We start from the raw sequence: 19283 nt of genomic DNA on the forward strand, positions 1-19283 counted from the left end.
CAACCCACAGAGTTGTATGAGGTAATAATAAATTGTTAGAAGCCATTAAATTTGGGGTGGTGTGTTATGTGGCAATAGATTAACTAAAGCAGAAACTATTACCTCCAAGTGGGGTCCTGCCATCACATGTGGCATTGATTTTGAGTCTGGGAGAGGAATGGAGAAATTTGGAGGAATGATGAAGAGACTGTTTGGTGGAGGCCGAAATGTAGTGAGGAATATCTTATTGGAAGCTGAAGGAAAGAGAACTTTCAGCTTCCAATAGGATATAGGCAGAAAAATTAGCAAAACTATTGCCGTATTGCAGAAAAACTAGCAAAACTATTAGCCTGTGGACATATGGGAAATAGAAAGGGTACCTCATAACCTTGTGGATCTGGCTGAGGAGAGTTCTGGACAGAATGTTGAAGGTGCCATCTGGCTTCTTTTAGATGCCTATGGTAAAGTCCAGGAGGAGCCTGTTGAGGCAAAGAGGGGACTATTTAGATTTCAAGCTGAATTTAGAAGAACTAAAAAAGCACTAGAACTTGTGGGCTTGATAACAAAATTGCATTCAACCCTAGTCTCTCCAAGAAAAAATTTCTCAACGTAAGAAATGGCCTTGGTTTGCAGATGAAATACAGGGTGCTGTTAGTAAAATATGACCTCAGGGTCAACGTCTCTGTTAAGTCATCAGAAAGATTTAAGGAGTATCTCAATCATCCTCTCAGCTACACAAGAAGACGTCTAAGAATCTTAAAGGTGTTTTCCCATAGCTTCCTGATTTGCAGCTCCAAACAGAGAAATGGTTGTCCTGAAGAGATTTGTGAGTGTGATGATTTATCTAATAGAGTGGATTATAATTTGATACATAGAAAACTACAAAGTTTGTAATGTAATGTAAGCTACAGTAATCAAAACAGTATGGTACTGGCACAAAAACAGAAAGATAGATCAATGGAACAGGATAGAAAGCCCAGAGGTAAACCCACGCACATATGATCAATTAATCTATGACAAAGGAGGCAAAAATATACAATGGAGAAAAGACAGTCTCTTCAATAAGTGGTGCTGGGAAAGCTGGACAACTACATGTAAAAGAATGAAATTAGAACATTCTCTAACACCGTATACAAAAATAAACTCAAGATGGATGAAAGACCTAAATTGAAGGCCGGACACTATTAATAGCTCATTTTTTAAATTGCTGAATAATACTTCATTTTATATCAGTTTGTTTATCTGTATACTTGTGGATGGACTTTTGGGTTGTTTCCTGTTTGGGGCTATTACAAATAAAGCTGTAATGACATTCATATTCAAGTCTTTGTACGGAATATGTGTTAATTCTCTTGGGTAAATACCTAAGAGTGAAATGGCTCTATTTTATGTTTACCTTTTTAAGGAACCATCACATTGTTTTCCAAAGTGGTTGTACAATTTCCCTTCCCACCAGCAGTGTATACGCGTTCCAGTTCCTCCACATTCTCAACAACACTTGATATGATCAGTCTCTTTAATCTTTGCCATTCTAGTAGATGTTTAGGGGTAGCTCACAATGGTTTTAATTTGCATTTCTCTAACGACTAATGATGCACTTAGTTGCCATCCTGATATCTTTTTTGGTGAAGTGTCTGTTCAAGTGTTCTGCCCGTTTTTATATTGGGTTTTTTGTCTTCTTACTGGGTTTTGAGAGTTCTCTGAGTATTCTGGATATGCATCCTTTATCAGATATACGCTTTGCAAACATTTCCTTCAAGTCTATGGCTTGACGTTTTATTCTCTTAACAGTGTCTTTTATAGATGGAAGTTTTAAATTTTGATAAAGTGCTATTTTTGTCTAACCCAAGTAAGCAGAGGCTTTCTCCTAAAAGTTTCATGTTTTGTATTTTGAGTTAATTTTTGCCTATGGTGCAAGTTATGGATTGAAGTTCTTTTTTTTTCTTTTGCATATGAATATCAAATTGTTCTATCACCATTTGTTCAAAAAACAATCCATTCTTCAATGAATTGACTCTACATGTTTGTAGAAAAACACTTTATTTATTTACTTCTGCACTCTCTATTCTATTCCATTGGCTTATGTGTCTGTGTTTACACCAAAGCACACTTTATTGATTACTATAACTTTACAGTAAGTCTTGAAACCAGGTAATGTTAGTCTTCTAAATTTGGTCTTTATTTTTTAAGTTGGTTTGGCTAAGTTCTTTGCATTCCATATGAAATCTGGAATCTGCTTGTCAATTTCTACCAAAAAGTCCACTGAGATTTTGATTGAGATTGCATTGAATTTGTAGATTAGTTTGGTTAACATTGACACCTTAACAACATTCGGTCTCCTGACTGTTAGCAAGCTATGTGTGTCCATTTTTCACAGACTTCTTCCGTTTCTCTCAGTAATAGTTATAGTTTTCAGTGTATAGTCTTTTCAGCTTTATTCCTAAGTATTTTATATTTTGATACTACTGTGAATGGTATTGCTTTTTAAATTTCAATTACCAAACATTTGTTGTTATATATAGAATACAATTGATTTTTGTATGTTGATCTTGTATTCCATACTTTGTTAAACTTGCTTATTAGTTCTAGTAGCATTTTTTTGTGGATTGTATCAGATTTTCTATATAGATGATTATGTCAACTATAAATAAATAGAATTTGTTTACTAAATGAGTTAAAACATTTCATAATATCACTGTCTTAGTCTGCTCAGGTAAATGGTTTATTTATTAAACCATTTTTATTGAAGTATAGTTAATGTATAATGTGTTAGTTCCAAGTGTACAGCAAAGTGATTCAGTTATATATATATGTGTGTGTGTATATATGCACACACACGTATATATATACACATATATATGCAGATTCTTTTGCATTATATGTTATTACAAAATATTGAATATAGTTCCCTGTGCTATATAGCAGGTCCTTGTTGGTTATCTATTTTATATATAGTAGTATGTATCTGTTATTCCCAAATTCGTAATTTATACCCTCGACTTTCCCTTTTGGTAACCATAAGTTTTCTCGCTCTGCCTGTGTGGACTCTGGAATCTGATGCTGGGGTTTGAATCCTTGCTCAGTCACTTTCTAGCTCTGTGATCTTGGGTAAGTCAATTAACCTCTCTGTACCTAAGTATCTTATCTCTAAAATGAGGACGATACTAATACCTACTTGAAGTGTGGTTTGGAGAATTAATTAAGATAACATATGCAAAGTCCTTACAACAGTGCTTGGCCTGTAGTATGCAATGTGTAAGGGTTAGCAGTTGTTAATATTATAATTTGGCAATGCTTGCTCGCTCTACGTCGGCTTGCCAGGAGTATAAACCGTTTCATATCCTCTCTCTTTTTTTCTAGCAACCCTGCAAAACACCTGCTAAATAACTGTTATGGACTGAATTGTGTCGCCCTCCCCCCACTCCCCACCCCCTACCCCCGTCCCGCCTCCTTCTCCCTGTCCAAATTCATATATTAAAGCCCTAACCCCCAATGAGGCTATATTTGGAGACAGGACCTTTAGAGAAGTAATTAAGGTTAAATGAGGTCACAAGGTTGGGTCTTAATCATCTTTATAAGAAGAAACACCAGAGATTTCCCTCTCTCGCTACATGTACACAGAAAAAGGCCAAGTGAGGACACAGTAGGAAGGCGACCATATAGGAGACTGGAAGAGAGACCACACCAGAAAGCAATCCTGCTGGTACCTTGACCTTGGACTTCCAGCCTCTCACTCTGGTATTTTGTTACGACAGCCTGAGCAGACTAAGACAGTGATACTATAAAATGTTTTAACTCATATATTCCATGAGAGGCAAATAAGCAGTCCTGACATGCAACGTCTGATGCCAACCTCGGGTACCATTTCCCCATTGTGGGAAAGTCTGGCATCTACCATGGTTGAGGTGGGGGAGTGCTGCAGAGTCATATACCATTGGGACTACTGCCCACTTGCTTCCCTCAATATAGCTATTTTTCCTACAAAATTTGTTGAAGCCCCAGGCTGACTACTAGCTATACAGGGGTTAGTTATTAACTGCGAGAGCTGTTACTCTTATTTCTTTCTTCTTTCAGGCCCATCACAGAGTCCACTAAGTCACTGATCAGATTCTGGACTAGTGTGACCTCATGCAGGCTGTAGCCTTCCATTCCCTCCCGAGCTGGGCAGTGCTGGCTGGAGTCCTGGTCATTCCACTTGTTGGGATTCCCAAAGCCCTCCCGATTTGGGGGTCATGGGAGGTGAGGCCCAGCCTTGGAATTTTCTCTCCTGCTTCTCTATCCTCTTTTCTCTTTACCTTTCCTTCCAGAATTCCCTAAGAACTCTTTTCCCTTCAGTACAGAGAAGAATTCAGCTGGGTTCCAGGGCTTAAACTTGCAGACACCCTGGTTAATGAGATGTTTGCAGAACAAAGAGCCTGCCATTTTAAGGCAGTTTTGCTTCTACACTTATTATAAATATGTATTATATATAACATGTATGATATATGTACGATGGTATGTATATTATATGCATGATATTATGTATATGTGTGCTATATTGAATATATAAAAGATACACGTTTCTAAGTAATATCCTTTATTTTCTTCTTCTTACTACATTAGGAACAATTAAAGAAAATTGGAGATAAAAGCAACCTCTGAGTTTAGAAATATAGAACTATGAGTTCGGGTCTCCTCAGGTTCACTCACTGACTTGTGAAAAGCTGTTTGCGATTTACCTCTGAATTTATTTCTCAGGTGTAGGGTGTTCAGAATACGAAAGCAGTAATTATGTAAATCTTTTATTAAGACTTTCCAAAGACCATCATTAAAAAGTAAGCAGAGAGACAGAGGAGGTCCAGAAAAGTTTATTAGATCACACTTAATTTCCTAGTTAACCTCTGCGAAGGTCAAGTCAGATTGCTATATATTTGACTCTAAATGAACTACATAGAAAATGCAAAAACATATACAGAGTAATCGTGGCAATTGACAGCGCTCGTTTTAAAGAGGCCGCGGGTCTGCGACAGGCTTTGCGCCTGGAAAGCTTTGACTCAGTCATCTGCGCGCAGGAAGAGGGCTGGGCCGCCGCTCCCAGCACTGCCTTTCTCGCGTGCTGCCGCCAGACACCGCGCCCGCCCCGGGGCGACGCATCCAGCGCAGAGCGTCTGCGGAGCATTGCGAGCCCCCCACCCCCGGCCGGCGTCCCGGCTCCGCCCCTCCCGCCGCGGCCCACGCCCCTGCCCCGGGGGGCGTGAGGAGGCGGCGGCCCGTCCTCCCCGCCCCGCTGTGGGGCGTCACGGGCTGGGACGGGCCGAGTGAGCCTGGCGGCGGAGAGAGCGGCGCGCGGAGCTGAGCGCCCAGGGCTGCGCTTCTCCGGCCGGCGGGGCGGCGCCGTGGGCCGGACGCTCCGGGCTCCCCGACGCCGCCGGCGGCCCAGCTCCGCCCCGGGCCTCCCCGCCCAGCGCCCCGGTAGTGCGCCCCGGGCGCAGCGCCCACCCGGCCGGTCGCAGCCGGCACGCTGCGCTCGCGGCTGCTCGCCGCGCTCTGCCTGGCCGAGCGGCTCGGGGCCGCCTGCGGCTGCCAGCTGCCTTCGAGTGGAGACCCCTGGACGAGGGCTGCGGCGTCCAGCTGACCGAGAGCATCTCGTACGCCAAGGTGCTGGCGCTGCACCAGGAGGTGCACGGCCTATACAGCTCCTGCCCCGGCAGTACGAGGCCGGCAAGGCTGGGCGCCTCTACCGGGCCGAGGTCAAGCTGCTGTGGACCAGGCGTGGGGCAGCGTGCTCGAGGTGCCCGCGGGCTCCAGGCTCCACCTCAGCGGCCTGGGCTACTTCTCCTGTCACTCCCACACCGTGGTCTAGGATTACGCCTGTTCCTTCTTCCTCAGGTGAGCCTGCCACCTCCCGCCCATACCACCCCCTCGGCCCATTTGCGTGACCAACTGAGGTCGCCTTTATCCGGAGCCGGATCAGGAACTCGCAGGGAGTCCTGTCCGTGCGATGTTAGATGATGCCTTGGGCTCCTTCCCGTGCTCTTCGTTCTTTCCTGCTCCTTCCGTCGTGTCTACAACATCCTGGGTACCTCTGGCCAAGACTGTTGGAAAAACAGGGAGGATTCCTGTGCTTTAAGGACAGAAGAGTGTTTCAGGCAAAAGCTCCAGGTGCTTTCCAGCAACAAGTAGCCAGCCCATTCCAGATAGCAAAGGTTATGCGCGGGGCTCCGCGGGGAGACCCTGGTCGCAGTGCTTTGAGGAATATAAAGGTTAATCAGGCAGGATCCTCTCTGATTGATTTCATGCAAGTTGGTCTGTGGTCCAGATGAAACGCTTGTGTGTAAGAATTGAGGTGACGGGTTTGACTAAGGTTTGAAATAACAGCAGGTGGAACCCTAATTGAGGTGGAATCCTAGTATACTTGGAACTCTGTGTTTTAAACTGGATTTGGTGGGAGTAGTTTGGGATGGGTGGTGGTCACACCAAAGCAGAATCCCTTTGAAATCAATTGTTGGAATTCTGGCTCCTCTTTTCCTGTGGGTTTGAGCAAGTTATTGACCTTGTCCAGAATCTCAACAGCCTCACCTTCATAATGAGAGAAACAAGGTTGCTTGAGACTAAAACCCAGTCACTCACACAAAACACCTGGTGCAGGTTAGATGCGGACCAGTCACTATTCTGCACACCTGCTTAAATGCCAAGATGGCGCTGGTGTGGAATGCAGCCCAGCTGGCCTCCCGTTTCACCCGCGTTAGCTCCCATCGGCTGCCGGCAGATGTCAATGCCAAGCTCTAACAAACAGATTTATGGAGGAGGGGCGGGGGGTGGGGTGCTGGGTGGGGTCAGGGCCTTGCGGGGGTCACAGAGCTTTGAAGAATATAGAAGTGAATTAGGCAGGAGGCCCTGTCTGATTGGAGACTCCTGGAATCTTGGGCAGTTCCGTGAAAGTTGGGCTGTGGTCAAGACGAAACACATGTGGATAAGAATTTAGGCAATGGGTTTGACTGAAGTTTAAAGTAAAAAAACTGCAGGTGGAACCCTAAATGCGTTGGTTGTCTCCAGTTGAAGGAGGAGACTGAGAGGAACCTCAGAATGGAATCGAATGCATCTATCGAGAGAGCGATTGAATCTACAGCTGTGATGGGCGATAGATCCAGTCTTCCCGGTCTGTGGAGTAGGATTAAAGATATTTGGAATGACCATGACCTTGGTCTGCAGACTCACTCTTAGCTCTTTAGATTTCATGTCACTGAGAAACAAAAGAGTGAGTTCCGCAGAGGGCTGTCCGTAAGCTCATGGCAACATATTTTCCATGCTGAAGCCAGAATATCTAAGAATATGTGGTGTGCTTTGTGTTGGCTTGGGTGGCTTAGCTAGATTCAGTTGAATTTGTTTTTAATTGCTGAACAAGTACAGTTTCTAAATAAACTCGTCAAGGAGTGAGACAGTACCTTCTTGATACAGAGAAAAACTAGACTTTTCATGTCTTTATTTAAGGAAAACACTGGGGACCCAGCTACAAAACTATTCAACAATGAAACTTCATTTTCCAAAGAAAAAAACCAGAGTACTTGAGAAGACGTTATTTTCTTTTCCTATTGTATAATGAAATACTGTTTTGTCCACTGGTTCTGTGGTCAACCAACTCTTTCATCTTCTCTCTGACATGTTTATAAAACGTTAGGGCAGAACTACAGAGTCAAATGGTAGTCTGATAGATTTCTATTTCACAGAGTTATGTTGCCCTGATGTGTGTTAACAGCTGCATACAAAGCATTCCTCCTCTGTTATCCTGGGACCCATTGAGAAGAGAACAGATTCTGGTCAGCGTCACAGGAGAAGGTGGCGCTGGAGACTCCCTGGTGGGCCCCACATGCCCCCCGTGGGCTGGAGAGTAGCTCGTATCTCTCCTTTTCCTTTTGTTTACTTCTTCATCTTGACAACAGGCATTTTTTGCGAGGCTCAATAGAAATGTTAACTAACTTTTATGCTGCAGTTACTCTAGCCAGAGACTTTTTTTTTTAATGCAATCCTTACATCACCATCAAAAAGTAAGGTGCTTTTGTCATCCTCTTTTTATAGATTGTAATACTTAAGCTTAGAGAATTTAGGAAATTCGTTTCCTGTCAGACAGAAGTAGTAGTGGTAGGACTTGAACCCGGGTCATTGCAACTGGCCTCCCTTTCACCAAGAAACAAGGAACACACTGTCTATGAGAAGGAAGGCCACCTGGGAGATAACACAGATAGACAAACGCAGACACATGCACACACTCCCTTTGCCCCCAAACTCACCTTTTTCAAAAGCTTAAGAATAGACTCATGAAGTAGGAGGCAGAGAAACAATTAGAAATAATGAGAGCCGATGGAGACTGTCACAGTCTTCTGTTGACTCAAGGTTCAAGATGGCGTACCCCATGGCTGTCCAATCGACAGCTCTGCTTTCTTCCTCTTTCTTGTTAGGATGGATGAAAATTATAACCTCTTGCCTCATGGAGTCAGTTTCCAACATGCCGTCTTTCCGAAAGACACTCAAGAGAACAGAAGGATGTTTTCCAGTTTTTGAACTGTTCCCAGTGGCAGCAATGGTGACTTTCCAGTGAGCGGGAGATCCAAGAAGACAATTGGTAAGAATTGGTACCCTGTGCCAAGAGCAAGATAATAGAATAGCTGCATTTTGACCCAGAGAGTCAAGAGTGCTCTTCCAGAAGCTCAGACCAAAGAGTGTTTTCCCCCGTGCCCCCGACCGCCACTCCCAGCAGTTAACAAACCCTGCTCATAAACCTTCGACTCCTGAGGCTTTACTCTTGGGCGTGGAGTTCCTCACAAAGTCAGGGAACAAGGTGGGATGAAGGTTGGCACGCTGTGCCTCAATTGCCTCTTCTGTAAAATGGAAACAATAGTAGCATCTACGCTATAGGGCTGATGCCATAGGATTTAACTCTAGGAAATGTAGATATGTAAAGCCCTTAGCATAGCGCTTGACAGAGAGAGTACTCAGTACATGTGAGCTGTTATGACTACTACCATTATTATTATTATAATTGATAGCATAAGGCTACTCTGATTGATAGCATAGGGCTCTGAGGAGTTTTCTAAGAGGAAAGAAAAGTCCTCAAGAAAATGAAATGAGAGAATTATAGTAGCTAACACTTCTATGATTCTTATCTATAGCTATTAAGACGTAGAGGTACAGGGCGACCAAGGTAGTCGTGGACCGTTAGGGTCAGGATGATTTGGGGCATGAACACATAAAAGGGGTATTCCAATCTGAGGCATTAGCCAGAGTTGTGGGGACATTCTGAGGACTGTCACTTTGCCAAAGCAGTGGCATTGACACAGTTGAGCTGGGACGATTGTGGGACCAGGTCAGGAGAGGTGGTGGCCCATGGCTCGCAGTCTCCCATCTGAGATGTTTTTAGGACCACATGACAGACTACTGGAGAGAGTTCTGATGTGGGTGTCCCCCAGGACAAGGACTTTTTTGTGGGTCAAGGAACCAATCTGAACATGTTGGGTGGCTTCCTTCTTTCCACCCGTCTGTGCTGGCCTTGCAAAGAGTGTCTTTCTCTCGTCTGGTGGGTTGGCCTAGGGGGACGGCCTTGTTCTTCCAAAGCTCCTTATCTTCTGCCCTGGCTCCCTGGCACCTGGAGGCCTTCTGCATGTTCTTTGCACAGACACTGTTCTCATGATGGGCAGGGGTGTCCAGCTAAGGAAAAATGTTGATTCTTGCTTCCTAGACATTATCAAGGGTCCCTTCCTCAGGCCTACCCTACTGACAGATCTAGACTCCTCTGACCCCTCCTCCATGGTTTGCCAGAATTTTCTGAACTCTGCTCCCAGCATGGTTCCAAGCACCTGTTTGTTTTTCTGCTCTTAATCTGTACTGGTACCCACCCCACATTGAGCTGGACCTACCAGGTGTCAGCCTGAGTATCCCTGGCTTGAGTCAGACCTTCGCATGTTCCAAATGAAATCTTTTTGGTCTCCGTCCTTTGCTTCTCCATTTTTATGGGAGTTTGCTTATTTCACTAACTCTTTGGTAACAATAGATTTGTATCAAAAGATCAGATGTTGTTCCAAAAACACCTTATAGCTTAGCCCCCAAACTCTTCAGGTGCATCACTAATCAGCCCTATGGTCACATAATGAAGCTATTACTATTTCCCTGGAATTAGATATTCCATCATTAGAAAAAAATAGAACAACAGGACCATGGAGAGTTGTTTCAAGGTGAAGGCAGTTCTATTTCGGGTGGTCAGATGTTGATCTTGGGGAGAATCTCTTTTCCCTTTCATCACCCTGGTCTCTTAGATAACAAGGGGTGGGTGTGTGCATTGACCTGAGAGTCAAAAGCTTTGGGGGAGGAAAATTAATTCTTCCAGATTGCTGAGCTGCTGTGTAGCTGAATTTATGCATTGGAACCAATGGACCTTGCACTTTTCAACACCTTGGCTCCTTCCATTTTTATCCCTTGTCCTCTTTGAAAGGTACCACATCAGACCTCAGTTAGCTTGTTAGTTTCAGAATTTAAATTTAAACTAAAAATAAATTGGCTTTTTGGTAAATTTTAGCATTTACATTTTATGATACTCGAGAAATTTTTACTTCCTCTGCAGCGAGTAAAGTAGTTGTAAATTGAAGATCTCAGAGTTAGATGAAGAATTGACAATTACTTGCTCTTTTCTTCCCAAAAAACCCACTAAAACTTCTCTGCCTTTTCCTCTTGAAGGTGAACATCTTATTTTCTCTCCTACCCAGAATAAGTACATCACGTTACATCAGAAGCAGTCTGTTTTTCCTATGGTGGTGGGTCCTCAGTCTTAGGAGGGATCAGAGGAGCTGTTCAGGTCACCTTTTGTTTAAAATTTTATTTTATTGAAGTATAGTTGATTTACAATATTGTGCTATTTTCTGCATAGTAGAGTGATTTCATTATACATATATATACATTCTTTTTCATATTCTTTTCCATTATGGTTTATCACAGGATACTGAATATAGTTCCCTGTGCTCTACAGTTGGACCTTGTTGTTTATCCATCCTATAGATAATAGTTTGCCTCTGCTGACCCCAGCCTCCCAACCCACCCCTCCCCCTTCACCCCTCCCCCCCTTGACAACCACAAGTCTGTTCTCTATGTCTGTGAGTCTGTTTAGTAGGTAAGTTCATTTGTGTCATATTTTAGATTCCACATATAAGTGATACGGTATTTGTCTCTTTCTGACTTGCTTCACGTAGTGTGATAATCTCTAGGTCCATCTGTGTTGCTGCAAGCAGCATTATTTCATTCTTTTTTAGGGCTGAGTAGTGTTCCATTGTATATATGTACCACATCTTCTTTATCCGTTCATCTGTTGATGGACATTTAGGTTGTTTCCACGTCTTGCCTATGGTGAAGAGCGCTGCTGTGAACGTAGGGACGTGTATATCTTTTTTGTTTTTGCCGCTGTTGTTTGTGGCTGCACCCTGCAGCCTGTGGGATCTCAGTTCCCCGACCAGGGGTCAAACCCCTGCCCCCTGCGGTGGAAGCATGGAGTCTTAACCACTGGACCGCCAGGGAAATCCTAGGAGTGTATGTATCTTTTCGAATTATGGTTTTGTCTGGATATATGCCCAGGAGTGGGATTGCTGGATTGTATGGCAACTCTATTTTTAGTTTTTTGAGGAACCTCCATACTGTTTTCCAGTTTACATTCCCACCAACAGGAGGGAGGGTAGGAGGGTTCCCTTTTCTCCACACCCTCTCCAGCATTTGTTATTTGTAGACTTAATGATGGCCATTCTGCAGGTCAGCTTTTTGTTCCAGTTAGACGTTTGCTAATCAGAGCACGTGAACCTTCCGCATGCTCTGAGGCCTTTATGAATGGCCCTGGACGTTGCACGTTACACGGCTTCCCTGTATTCCATGCTGTATCTTACAGGATGATAAATCCTAGAGGAACACTGCCGAGCTCTTGTCCTTTTCACTGCTGCTGCTCTCTAGTCCCCCAGTCAGCCTGATCGGTGGATCTGGGCCTTGGTTGTCAAGAGCGCATTTCATTCCTTTCCCTCAGAGGTCTCACTCTCTCAGAGCATCACGTGAATCTGGGACTGCAGTATCAATCCAGAGGTTAAGAAATGGAACCAGAGGACGATCTTATGTAGGGAAGCTTTTTGTGATGCACACCCAGGGTGACATGCAGCTTCGTCCTCAGCAGGCAAATAAATCCTCCCATTCTCTAGTTCCATCCTCAAACATCCCACCCACGCCTCAGTCAGTGGAAACACATTCTTGCTTTCAAAAGTTGCCGGGAAGTCAGCATCATCGTTACTAAGTATTCAGCGTCTCTGGTGCAGTATCATGGTGTTAATGGGACCTCAGGGGACGTCTGTGGCAGGTCAGAGCATCCATCCCCTTTACTGGCAGCGTTCTCTCCACACCAGCCAAGAACGTTTTCCTTCCTCTTCTCTTCTCTGCTGGGTGAGTGTAACACAGAACAGAAGTCGGCTGTTCTCCCCTCTCTGCAAGTCCTGTCCCCTAGGACCAAAACCCAGACTCATGCACACTTACATCAGTCTGTCCTAGAATGTCATGGGGTTGAAACAAAATCTGTGAAAGACCTGCTGCCATTTTTCTTTTCCTTTTTTGGAATCTGGAAGGGTGGTGGGGAAGTTGTCATCCTCCGAACTGCATGGGAAGGAATGTCGACTTTCCATCAGAAGATCGAAATTGACTCTGACATTTCCAGAGGCGTGACCTTGGGAAGGACCCTTTATTTCTCACAACTTCAGTTTTCTCATCCATAAAATGGGGCTAAAACCATGTAAACTGTCTCAGGTTGTTGTAAGGACCTAATTAGAGAATATGTTTGAAAGCACTTAGTAAACTATACAAAGTGATGCAAGGGTTTACGACTAAATTGATGATTAGAGAGCATGGCTTTAAATGTTAAAGAAGATGTAGCTTTTGAAAAGCTGCTTACTTCTTCCCAGGGCGGTGGCAGAGTGGTGGCGGCAGTGCTGAGGGGGGATGTGTGTTAGAGACGGGAACAGTGATGGCGAAGCTGTCCTGTGAGCTGTAATTCATTCAACAGTTCATTGGGTTCTGGCCAGGGAGCACGTCTTTAAAAATTCATCTCTTCAGTTATAAACATATAACACATTCAGGTGGGTTCCCAAATCTAAGTATAAAATGATAGTAGAGTTTTTTTCCCCCACCTCTGACACCCGTCTACCCAGTTAGTTACACCTATCCTCTAAACAAGTAGCCACTGTTAAGTTTCTCAAACATTCAATGAGTATTTTCACCCAATAAGTAATTCAAATGTGATTTGCTGTTGTCTTTGACACCAGCGGTACTTCACTATGCACCATGCGCTTTGCTATGCCCTGCTTTATTCACAAGTAGAGCTTGAAGATCTTTCCATATCAGTGCATGTAAATTGCTTTAATAGTATTCCATTGTATGAATGTCTCACAGTATATTTAATCAAGTCCCCTGTTGATGGGTCGTTACGTTGTTTCCAATCCATTGCTATTATTAAAGAGTGCAGACATGTATGACATTATACATACCTCATTTTGTGGGATTGTTGATTCCAATCTTTAGCAAATATTTATTGAGTGCCTACCTTGAGGCAGCTACTGTGTTAGATACTAGAGTTTCAGCGTTGGGCAAAATACAAAGTCCCTGATCATGGAGTTTATAGCCCTAGTGTTGGTGGTTGACATGATCAAAAGACCACATTAATGACTTCATAATTTTATTTTTTAATTAATTTTTATTGGAGTATAGTTGATTTACAAGGTTTCTGCTGTGCAGCAAAGTGAATCAATTATACATATACATATATCCACACTTTTTTAGATTCTTTTCCCATATAGGTCATTACAGAGTATTGAGTAGAGTTCTCTGTGCTATACAGTAGGTCCTTAATAGTATAATTTTAAGTGGAAATAAATACTCCAAGGAAAGGAAAGGAAATCAGGAAGTCTGGTGTAAACTTCAGGGTAAAGAAAACGTTTTCTGCTGAATTGATTCTGGGGCTAAAATCTGATGGAAGAGAGGTATCCTAGTTAATATTGGGGTAATGGGGTCATGAGAGCAATCCAGAGGAGAAGAATCTGTGCAAAGGCCCTGTGGTAGCAGGGTCCATGGTACCTTTGAGGGAATCAAAGAAAGCCCCTGTAGCTGGAGGAAAGGGAGTGAGTGAGAAGGATGAGGCCAGAGCACAAGGTGGGGCCAGACCATGCAGGGACTGATAGATCCTGGTGAGGATTTGGGCTTTGTTCTAACGGTATGGGAAACCTTTGATGTTTGGAAAGAGAGGGTGATGGGACCAAATTCACATTTATAGAAAGACAAAGTGACAGGAGTGGAGAACTGGATTGGAGGGGATCCGGGTGATATAGTAATAAGTAGTGGTGGTTAGAAAGCTACCAGATAGAAGTTGGTCTAGGACGGAGGCAGAGAGCATGGAGCGATGTAAGCAAATTTGAGAGATATTTAGGAAATTAAATCAGTAGATGTTAATGACAGGTTGAATTTGGGTGGTAAAGGAGGTGGGAGGGTCAAAGATAAGTCCTGTGTTCCTGGCTGACGGCATGCCAGGACCAACACTGATAAATGGGAGTAGGACAGGTTTGGTAGGAAATTCGTGAGTCCAGTGTTGGACATCTTGAGTTGAGGTGCCCTTGAGCCGTCCATGTGAGATCTTGACTAGGTGGTTGGATCTATAACTTTGCAGCTTTGAGAAGAGCTCTGAGTAGAACTTACACCTTTGGGTCTGAGCCATAGCTAGGTGTCAGCTGAAATGGGAAATGGGTGACATTTCCAAGGGAGAGGGCTTAGAGTAAGAGTAGAAGCCCCAAGGTAGGACCGAGTGGTGTAGAACGCTAACACTGGTGGAGAAGGAACAGTCAGACAGATACGAGGAAAACTATGAAAGTCAGTGGCACAGAATATCTCTGAAAGGATGAGTGATCGACAGAACCAAAAGCTGTTGAGAAGTCAAGATGAGGACTAAAAAGTAACCAGTCGACTTCGGCAGAGGTGAGGACAGTTCCATGGAGTGAGGGAGTAGAGTCTAGGCTGTGGAGGTGGGAGGAGGGAGTGGGACAGGAGGATATGGAGATGGTGGGGGTGGACGACTCCTTCAGGACGTTTGGCTGTGGAGGGTTGAATACAGATGAGGCTGCAGGTACAGGGCGCAGAACGGTTGAGGGAGGGGGTTTTGTTGTATTTAAAGATGGCAGCCATCCTGGTCAAACCATCTTGGTCCCTGTTTTCCTACTTATCAGATGCTGTCTTCCCAAGTAGACTAAACTACTCAAGGGCAGGGATATCTATTTTATACACTGTTGTATACCGTTGTGCATTTTTATGGTGTCTTACACATTTATTGAATAAATTTTATCTCTCATCCAGAGAGCTCTGAGGCCTTAGGAAGCAGGGGTCTTCTCTCTCTCCCTCTCTATTTCTGTTTTCTAAATTAATATTTAAAATCCACATACAGTAAAAAATTTTTTAAATATTTATTTATTTATTTATATTTTGGCTGCGTTGGGCCTTCGTTGCTGCACGGGCTTTCTCTAGCTGCTGTGAGCGGGAGCTACTCTTTGTTGCGGTGTGTGGGCTTCTCATTGCAGTGGCTTCTCGTGTTGCGGAACACGGGCTCTAGGCGTGCGGACTTCAGTAGTTGCAGCACGTGGGCTCAGTAGTTGTGGCTCTCGGGCTCTAGAGCACAGACTCAGTAGTTGTGGCGCACGGGCTTAGTTGCTCTGCGGCATGTGGGATCTTCCCACATGGGAAGGGATTGAACCCGTGTCCCCTGCATTGGCAGGTGGATTCGTAACCACTGTGCCACCAGGGAAGTCCGTATACAGTAAAATTTGCTTTTTTCACGTATAGTTATGTTTTGGCAAATACACATGGTTGTATAATCACGACTACAGCCACAATATAGAAAAGTTCCATCATTGCCAAAACCCTCCCCTGTGCTGTCACTATATAGCCAGACCCTTCCCCAACCTCAACTCCTGGGAACCTCAGTGTGGACTGTCATCCATAATGACTGTACCAATTTACATTCCCACCAACAGTGTACAAGGGTTCCCTTTTCACCATATCCTCAATAACACATCTTTCAAGTTTTGGATAATAGCCATCCTAACATCCCATTATGGTTTTGGTTTGCATTCGGCCATTTGCATGTCTTCTTTGGAGAAATGTCTGTTCGGGTCCTTTGCCCATTTTAAAATCAGGTTTTGTTGTTTTGCTATTTACTTGTATGAATTCCTTATATATTTTGGACGAGATAGATGGCTTTCAAATATTTTCCCCCTATCCATATGTTGCCCTTTCATTTTAATTGATTGTTTCCTTTGCTGTACAGAAGCTTTTTATTTTGACACAATTTTTGCTTTTGTTCCTGTGCTTTGTGGGTCATATCTAGAATATTATTGCCCATACCAATGTCAAGAAGCTTTTTTCCTATTTTCTAGTAGTTTTATAGTTTTGGGTCTTACATTTAAGTCTTTATTTTGAGTTAATTTTTGTATATGTGTGTGAGATAAGGGTCCAGTTTCATTCGTCTGCATGTGAATCCAGTTTTCCCAACACAATTTATTAAAGAAACTATTCTTCCCCATTTTGTGATCTTGGCATCTTTACTGAAGCTCAGTTGACTGTAAATCTGTGGATTTGTTTCTGGGCTCTTGATTCTATTCTGTTGGTCTATCTGTTTTTATGCTTGTACCATACTGTTTTGATTACTGTAGCTCTGTAATATAATTTGAAATCATGAAGTGTGTTGCCTCCAGCTTTGTTCTTTTCTCAAAATTGCTTTGGCTATTCAGGAGATTTTGTAGTTCCACGCCAATTTTAGAATTGTTCCACTTCTGTGAAAAATGCCATTGCAGTTTTGATAGTGATTGCTTTGGGTACTATGAACATTTTAACAGTATTCTTCCAATCCATGAACATGGGATATATCTCCATTGATTTTTGTCTTTCTCTCATCAGTGTTTTAAACTTTTCAGTGCATAGGTCTTTCACCTCCTCCATTAAATTTCTCCCTAGCTCTTTTGTTCTTTTTGGTGCTATCATAAATGGGATTGTTTTCTTCATTTCCTTTTCAGATAGATTGTTGCTGGTGTAAAGAAATACGACTGGTTTTTTTTGATATGTTGATTTTGTATCCTGCAAATATACTGGATTCATTCATTCTAATCTTTTGTGGTGTCTTCAGGGTTTTCTACATATAGAATTGTGACATCTGCAGACAGAGAATTTTACTCCCTTTGCTCTAATTTAGATGCCTTTTATGTCTTTTTCTTGCTAGTACTTCCAGTATTATGTTTAATAGAACTGGGAAGAGGGGGGAAAACTTTCAGTTTTACCAATTGATTATTATGTTAGCTGTGGGCTTTTCATAAATGGCCTCTATTGTTTTGAGGAAATTCCTTTTATATCTATTTTATTGAGCATCTTTTATCATGAATGGATGTTGAACTTTGTCAAGTGCTTTTTCTTCATATTGAGATGATCACATCATTCAGATCTTTCATTTTGTTAATGTGCTGTATCACATTGATTGATTTGCATATGTTAAACCAACCTTCCATCCCAAGGGTAAATACCATTTATTCATGGTGTATAATCTTTTTGATGTGTTGAATTCAGTGTGCTAGTATTTTATTGAGGATTTTTGTATCTATGTTTATCAGAGACATTTGTCTGTAGTTTTGTCCAGCTTTGATATCCAGTGAGGCTGGTGTCATAAAATGAGTCTGGAAGTAATCCCTCTACATGTATATTTTGGAAGAGTTTAAGAAGAATTGGTATTAATTTTTATTTGAATGTTGGTAGAATTCAACTGTGAATCCATTTGGTCCTAGGCTTTTTACTTTTGGGAGTTTTTTGATTACTATTTGAATCTCCTTATTTGTTATTGGTGTGTTCAGTTTTACTGTTTCCTCTTGATTCAGTCTTGACAGGTTGTATATTTCTCAGAATTTTTCTGTTTCTCCTAGGTTACCAATTGTTCACATAATTGTTCATAAATAGTCCCTTATGATCCTTTTTACTCCTGATGTATCTATTGTAATGTCTCTTTCGTTTCTGTATTTATTTATTTCAGTCTTTTTTCTTCTCAGTTTAAGTAAGGGTTTATTGATTTTGTTTCTTTCAAAAATTCAACTTAGTTTTTTTCTGTTATTTTCTAGTCTCTAATTATTTCTGCTCTGATCTTTATTTTTTCCCTTCCTGCTGCTAACTTTGGGTTTGTTCTTTTGTAGTTCATTGAGGTGTGTAAAGTTTGGTTGTTTACTAGAGATCTTCTTTTATAATGTAGTCATTTATCACTGTAAACTTTTCTCTTAGTACTGCTTTTACTGTGTCCCATAAGTTTTGGTATGTTGTGTTTTCATTTTCATTTGTTTCAATGTTTTTAAAAATTCCCTTTTAATTTCCTCCTTAACCCATTGGTTATTCAAGAGTATGTTGTTTAATTTCTGTGTATTTGTGAATTTTCCTCTTTTCCTTCTATTATTGATTATTCCATTGTGTTCAGAAAAAAATGCTTGGTATAATTTCATTCCTTTTAAACTTGTTAAGACTTGTTTTATAACCTAACATGTGATATATCCTGGAGAATATCTGTGTGTGCTTGAGAAGAATGTATACTCTACTGCTGTTGGGTGAAAAGTTTTCTATATGTCTGTTAGGTTCATTTGGTCTATACTGTTGTTCAAGCCTACTCTTTTATTTTAAATTTATTTATTTATTTGGCTGTGCCAGGTCTTAGTTGTGGCACACAGATCTTCGTTGCAGCATGCAGGATCTTTAGTTGCGGTGTGTGGGATTTTAGTTGCGGCATGTGGTATCTTTTAGTTGCGGCATGTGGGCTCTTAGTTGCGGCCCATGAGATCTAGTTCCCTGACCAGGGATCGAACCCAGGCCCTCTGCATTGGGAGCCTGGAGCCTTAACCACTGGACCACCAGGGAAATCCCCTGTTTAAGTCCACTCTTAATTGATTTTCTGTCTAAGTGTTATCTCCATTATGAAAGTGGGATACTGAAGTCTGCTACTATTACTGTATTGCTATCAATTTCTCCTTCAGATCTGTCAATATTTGTTTTATATACTTAGGTGCTCTGATATTGGGTACATATATATTTATAATTATTATATCTTTCTATTGAACTGACCCCTTTATGATTATGTAATGACCTTCTTTATCTCTGGAGACAGTTTTTAAAACCTACTTTGTCTGATATTAGGATAGTCACTCCTGCTCTCTTTTGGTTACCATTCACATGGAATATCCTTTTCCATTCCTTCACTTTCA

General features: G+C 42.3%; 1 pseudogene; it reads left to right on the forward strand.

The window, feature by feature from the left end:
* The first annotated feature begins 4211 nt into the window (after positions 1 to 4211).
* Positions 4212 to 19283, forward strand: part of LOC132528845 (coiled-coil domain-containing protein 3-like) — a 71063-nt pseudogene continuing 55991 nt past the window's right edge.

The sequence above is a fragment of the Lagenorhynchus albirostris genome, chromosome 1, assembly GCF_949774975.1.
Source record: "Lagenorhynchus albirostris chromosome 1, mLagAlb1.1, whole genome shotgun sequence".
In the NCBI taxonomy this organism is placed as follows: domain Eukaryota; kingdom Metazoa; phylum Chordata; class Mammalia; order Artiodactyla; family Delphinidae; genus Lagenorhynchus; species Lagenorhynchus albirostris.